At 31.7% G+C, this 7,397-nt stretch overlaps 1 long non-coding RNA gene across 2 annotated transcripts; it reads left to right on the top strand.

Moving 5' to 3' along the window:
- Positions 1–3,944: 3,944 nt before the first annotated feature.
- On the top strand, positions 3,945–5,454 carry LOC148765755 (uncharacterized). Of its 2 annotated transcripts, none has more exons than XR_016029284.1 (2): positions 3,945–4,573; positions 5,004–5,454. It is a non-coding gene; the product is annotated as an uncharacterized LOC148765755 (long non-coding RNA). The 2 variants fall into 2 exon arrangements; XR_016029285.1 differs by lacking the exon at positions 3,945–4,573 and adding an exon at positions 4,730–4,773.
- The last annotated feature ends 1,943 nt before the right edge of the window (positions 5,455–7,397 follow it).

Here is a 7,397-nt window from a genome sequence, read left to right as displayed (position 1 = left end):
AGTGAGCTCAATTCGCACGCCCCTCAGTCGCGCGTCATCCAACGCTCCAACAACTTCGCTGCGAGACTGTTCTCTCGAGCACGAGAAGCAAGCTCGCTCGGTTCTACGAACCCCCAGCGAGATAACTCCCACGATGAGACCACTCGCTCCGTCCTACAACCCGTTGCGAGGCAACTCCCTCGAGGAGCCAACTCGCTCGGTACTACAACCCGCAGCGAGACAACTCCCACGAGGAGCCATCTCGCACGCAATTCACTACATAATCGCAAGCTCAAGTTAGCACGATTACAACCCTAGAAACACTTAGAGATATGGGAATCTATATAGCCTGGCAGCTTGATTATTCAAATTTATCTACTTGTTTTCGACGAGTCATTCATTAAAACGTGGCCACGGTCTAAACATACTTACGACCCACGAGATCTAACAAGGGGCACGATCCCCATAAAAAAATCTTGAGAGTTTGATCCCCTCCTTAAGTACATCACGCACAAGGCTATATGTAAACACATACAAGGAACGCGTCAAAACATTAACAATGTTGATAAATAACAACTCCCGCGAGGAGAATACTCGCTCCGTGCTACTACATTATCGCGAGACAACTCCCACGAGGAGAATAACTCGATCAACTCTATTACCCCGCGACGAGACAACTCCCACGAGGAGATAACTTGATCCGAGCTACTACATCGTCGCGGGACAACACCGACGACTCAAGTAACTTACATCGCGACAGCTTGGTCGCGCTACGCGCCAACGCGCCTTCACGCCCTCCGAGGCACGCCCCAACGCATTTTTGCACACCATTCGGCCATACGCCGACGCAAGACCACTACAATTTCTACTCTCGACATGATCTGGAACCCATTCCGACATGGCTCCCACATCAACTCGAGAGTGAGGGGGCTTAATGATATGCCTAATTGGGCCAACCCAATGGGGGTTTGAACTCATTCCTTAAGGTACGTCCTATTATCAGAGCTATACTTCAATATGTATTCTCTTGATTATTTCTACTATCCGCACGTCTGACTTGAGCGTTGGAGGGGTTTCCACCGGATCAACCCTCGACCTAGTTCACGTGTTCTATGATCGCTGGTATCTCAAGGTTATCAAGTTCGTGAGCCAGTGATCCACTCTGCTCTTCCAGCTCATCCTACTTCAACTATCTAAGGTGATCTGACTTTAGCATCATCATATATATATATATATATATATATATATATATATATATATATATATATATATATATATATATATATATATATATATATATATATATATATATATATATATATATATATATATATATATATATATATATATATATATATATATATATATATATATATATATATATATATATATATATATATAGAAAACTCAATTTATGAAATATTTTTCTTGTGTTTTATTATATGGAATATAGACATTAATTTTTTTTTCGGATACAAATAAAAACATTTAATGAGAGCATTTCTTTTATGGCCCAATATTATATTTCAATAAGCTCAATAGAGTTGGCCCAATCAAAACCCAGTATTAGTATAATAGCAGGTTGATAGGCTAAGGAGTTGTACCAAGAGGTGGTAAACGAGCCGAGCCGACTCGTGAGCTCGACGAGCCGGCTCATAAAAAGCTCTAAATCGGACTCGAGGTTTTCGAGCTCGAGCTTTCTGACGCGCCGAGCTCGAGCTGGTTTTTAGTTGTTCATGAGCTCGCGAGCCGGATTTATTATTATTTTTTTTTATTTTTTATATGTTATTTTTATTTAAATAATGTGAAATAATATAAAATATTATAGAAATAGATACAAATATTAAAAATATATATAATTACAATTTAGTTTTTATTTTGTATTTTTAAAAATAATTTTTAATAATAAAATAATAATTAAAAAAAAATAAAAGAGCTTGGGCTCGAGCTCGACATAATTGACACGAGCTCGAGCTCGAGCCAAAAAAAGAAGAACTCGATGAGCTCGAGCTCGACAAAATAGACTCGAGCTCGAGCTCGGCTCGTTCATACCCCTAGTTGTACCTAGCCGATTCTCAATAGACCGACTAATTAATGAAATAAATGTTTAATACACTTTACACCCCTAATGTATACTCTTCATAACATTTACTCCCTAAAGTATCTTTTATAACAGTTACCCCCTCAATCTGAATTCAATTTGTATTTTAAATCTTAATACCTTAAAAATTTTCTTTTTTTATTTAAAATAATAACTAAAAAAATAATTAAATAATACAACTAAAAATATCTGTTGAAAAATGCAATATTTAAAAATCTAAAAACATTATCTTGTATTGTTGGGTACATATTTAATAAATAACATTTAATTGTTATTAGACTAATTAATCGAATTTATTCATATCGATAAATTATAAAAAGTCAATACATAAATAATAGCAATCTTCAAAAATTATATTTATTTTAGTCCATTAATTTCTTAAAGTATATTTTCATTCATTATTATATTACACAATATATATTACTTTTTATTTTTTTTTCCAATAATTTAATTTTAGTTATTTTTCATTTTTTATGATCCAATACTATTAGATTGTTATGTTTATTATCTTTTAATTTTAAAATATAAAATATTTTTTATTAATGGGTTAAGTATTACAAATGATACTTTAAAGGGATAAGTGTTACACAAGCTATATATACTTCGGGGGTGCGAAGTGTCTTTAGCCCATGAAATAACTATAGGAAATAAATTAAAAATAAAAGGATAAGTTACAACCACCCCTGAGGTATAGACAAATTATGAAAACTCCCTTCATGTTTGAGTAATTACAATCACCACTCAACTATAAATTTTCTCACATGTTCACCCTTGTGGTTACAAATTTAGTGGAATCTTCTAGATTATATGGAATATTCTCAATTTTGGAACCGTTTTATTCTGTTCGAGCTTCACATTTTGAAGCTAGATGATCATAAGATATGTCTTTTGGCTTGTATATATATCAGATTGTGATGCATCAGGAACTGTATTTTCGCACAAAACGAGTTCCAACTAAAAAATATTCAATGGAATCTAGATGATTATGTTCAATTTGACAATATAAGAGTGGAGATGTAAGAAAATTCATAGTTGATGGGTAGGTGTAATCATTCAAACATGAATGATTGTTCGTAATTTAAGCATACCTTAGGGGCTGATTGTAATTTACCCAAAAATAAAATTTGAATTCTCGATATAACTTTGGTAGGTCCGCCAATTTATAAGGGCATCTCTAGTCACACCCCCAAAACCCTCTTTCCCAATTAATTCCTAAAATTTAGGGAAAAATAATGCTCTAATGGGTTATTATGAAACCCCTATAATTTCCCTTAAACATTGGGATACCCTATCACACACCCCACAATTGGGGAGTTCTTTAGGAGAGAGAAAATGGTGACTAGGAGTGAGAAAAAATGGTGGAGTTTTATTAATGGTAATTAATTGATAATATTAATTATTTATTGTTTTATAAATTGTAATTAAATAGAAATAGACATTTTTCTAATAATAATTATTTCTTTAATTTTTTTAAATAGTAATTAATTGTAATAAATATCAGGAAATTATAAATATATTAATCATGATTTTTATCATTCTTTGAATGAACATTAATGTAGTTTTTTTTTTTTTTTTTTTAATTTGTAAATTATTGAAAACCTTTAATCTAAAAAAATATGCTTGATTTTTTTAGTTTGTCTCATTAATTTATTTTAAATTAAAATCAATTATTTGATACCTTAAGTATATTATATGTATGTTATTCCATTTTTTTAATTAATTAATGCAAATACTATATAGATGTTATAATAAAATTTTCTCATTATAAATAAACAACTTAAAATTAAATTCGACTAGAATTTAAAATTTAATACAAACAATAAATATAACTAAAAAAACTATAAATAATAAATTATTTGGGAAATGAGTGATAACCCCCTAGTTTTGAAAATATATATAAGGAGGCCCAACAAATTTTTCTGCTCTAGTCAAAAACCCAAATTCTAATCTTAATTAGTGAGACCCCCTAGACAATTTGAAGTACCTATTTTACCCTTTTTAGTTTTAATTTAATATATGCCCTAACCCTTCTAATCTTCTCTCTTCCAACTCATACCGCCGTTCTTTCCATCCCTCTTCATCTCTCCCTCTTTCTTACTCTCTCTCGCCAGATCTGGCCATCACTCGCCGGTGTTGCCTCCTCTCGCGGCGGCGAAAACTCTCCGGAGCTGCACTATTTCCCCTTTCAAACCGCTCCACGTCTCGAAGGTCCAGTCACTTCTACTGACAGAGAGAAGGAGCGATCTTCTCTGGTTATCTGCAAGGCGTACGAGGCCGTCGATCGGAGCCGATTCTAGAATCGTCGAAGGCGACGAGAAAACTGAAGATCGGGATTTACTTCACCACGTGGTGGAGCCTGAACGCGTACCCATTTCCATGGCTAACATCGATGCTCTCTTTGGCTGCTGGGTTTCTCATCATGCTAATTTCATGGGCTCTCAGAATCGCCGAAGTCCCGAAAACCGATCTCGATTTCTGAAAACCATTTTTCCGGTAAAACAAAACAAGGCTAATTTGGTGATTTTTCCGATCTGTGATTCTAATTGGGTCTCATTTTTTTTCATTTTTTCCGACCCAACCTTTGTATATATTTAATCGAAAAATTGAATCGTTGATTGTTTTTTATGATTGGTTTGGTTGAATTTCATTTTTCGGTTGCAGTGGCACATACAATTATATGGCGGCTTCTGTGAGTATGTCATTCCTAAATTGAGTTTTGAGGAAAATACCTTCATAATCTTCTAGCATGTAATTGTTGTATAGTTAACTGTTGTGAGTGTGTGGAAGTGAGGGTATGTGTGTGTGTTGGAGAGAGTGGATTGTGAGCCTTGACATTTCTTTTAATTATTAATATTTATGAAGTCAACAGTATAGGATTCAATGGCGAATGAATTTGATAGTATTAGTATTTTATGTGTAACAGTTTTGAGCGGTCGACGAGGAGCTTGCGGTGGCCAGGTGTGGCGACGAGGAAGGGTTTCATAGGGGGTGGATTTTCTCCTTTTTTTTATTTTACGTTTTATTTGGTTTGGGATCGAACCGAGCCTGCTTTTAGTGTTCCAGTTTCGATAGTTCGGAGTTGTTGTCGGGTTGAAAAGTGAGATTTGAAGCTATAAATTCAAATTATACTATACATGACTATACTCATATAGTTAGTCACATGTAGTTATATATAGTCACATATAGTCATATACATGTAGTCATATATAGTCACATATAGTCATATACATGTAGTCATATATAGTCACATATAGTCATATACATGTAGTCATATATAGTCACATATGGTCATATACATGTAATTATATATAGTCACGTTTAGTAGCATGTAATTATATATTTTTATATAAAAGATATGCGTTTCTTCTGATGTATACTGATGATGGTGTTAATGATTGTGTTTTTCGATTTTTTTGTTGGGCACTAATTGATTTATAATAACAAGATTCAAATTGTAAATTTATTTGTTGGTATATATGAAGTTTTTTTTATATAATCAACGGGTTACATAATCGGTCGACCATAATTTTGGGGTAAAAAATAGTACATAACTATATATAACTATATATGACTGTCGTATACTATAGTCATGTGTAGTCAATTTATTTCAGTACAGTAAATTTATCAAAAAATTGAAAAAAATTAAAACAAATTAAAAAATTAAAAAATTAAAAAAATAAAAAAATTAAAAAACTAAAAAATAAAACAAAATTAAAAAAATTAAAAAATTAAAAAAATAATAAAAATTAAAAAATACAACGGTATATATAAAAAATAATAATAAAATAAACATTTATATTTTTTAATAAAAAAATCTGTAAAGCTGATAAATGCAGGCCCAGAATGGTAAATGCAGTTGGGTATTATGCTGAATGCAGGCCCATAATTCTAAATGCAGTTGGGTATTATGCTGAATGCAGGGGCGAAATTACTGATGCAGTTGGGCGAAAATTTAAGGGCACAATAGTATTTTTGTCTCTCCAGGGGTGTATCTCAAAGGAAGAATTTTAGGGGTGGACTTATCCCTATATATTTTCCATTCTAGGGGTGTATATCAAATGGACCCTAAATTATCTATACATATTCTTCTCCATAGATATTCCACAAATGGTTCATCAAATCAGTTCTCAAAACTTCATTGGTTCCTCGATTGCGAATCCGACCGAGCCGTGCTGAGATATATGCAATCAAAACCGATGGATCTGGAACCATCACAGGGGGCGAAATCCTTTCTTCAGTTCCACGCTCGCTTGACATAAATATTTATGATTAGAAAAAAATAATGCATCTTACAGTATGATAAAATTATTAATGAAGATAATATATTATTTAAATTTAAATTGATAAAGTATCTTATAAAAATATTATAATTAAGTATAAAAAAAATATTATATTTAATTAATGAATATTTTATTATAATTTTAATATATGAGGATAAGTTTTAGGGAATACAATACTCACCACTAGAGCAACTTTTATTTTAGAGGGATAAAAGTGGGTTATTTTTTTAGGGATTTGATAAATTGATGATGTGTCATATGGGTCCCACTATTTAGGGGGTGGTTTTGGGGTAGATGACTAGAGATAGAGATGCTCTAATAAACGGGTACAGATTAAGGCTATGTTTGATACCACTTAATGAGCGCTTAGTGAAAGCCAAATTGTATTCGGTCAGAGGTTTTACTATTCAACATATTTGGTATACACATCTGAATGAAGACGTTTCTCTCTTACCGATTAAGTTGGATTATTTGCACTTACCCATTCAGATGTTATAAAGAAAGGATTTGGACAAATTTTGTCCCTATGGAAGAGAGAAATATTTATAATTATTTTATATTTAATGGTATTGGGTAATGGTATGTACTCATTATCTTGTACATGTGTGTTCTTTCCTTGTTAGGGCCTAAGAAAGCGATGTATTTTTTTATTATTAACTTTTTGAGGTGTGTCTATATATATATATATATATATATATATATATATATATATATATATATATATATATATATATATATATATATATATATATATATATATATATTGTAAGACAACCCAACATTGCACAAGTATTTCTAAAATCGAAATACACATATATTTTCTTCTCATTTTATGGCATAGTAATATGAAATAAATAATGTTAACGAAATTTATTTTTATATATTATTTGTTAAAAAAATGGATTAGATTTTTCTAAATTGTACTTATTTTCATTAAAAGAGTATCATAATCTAATATTTATGAGTGTCACGATTTTTTTTTAGTATTTTTTCATTACAATTCAGTTAGTAGTTAATTTTATTTGTTAAAAATTATG

This window comes from Erythranthe guttata, chromosome 13 (assembly GCF_056151865.1).
Source record: "Erythranthe guttata isolate IM_541 chromosome 13, IM_541, whole genome shotgun sequence".
NCBI lineage: Eukaryota > Viridiplantae > Streptophyta > Magnoliopsida > Lamiales > Phrymaceae > Erythranthe > Erythranthe guttata.
Note: the sequence above shows the minus strand (reverse complement) of the source record. Positions and strands in the feature narration are given on the sequence as shown.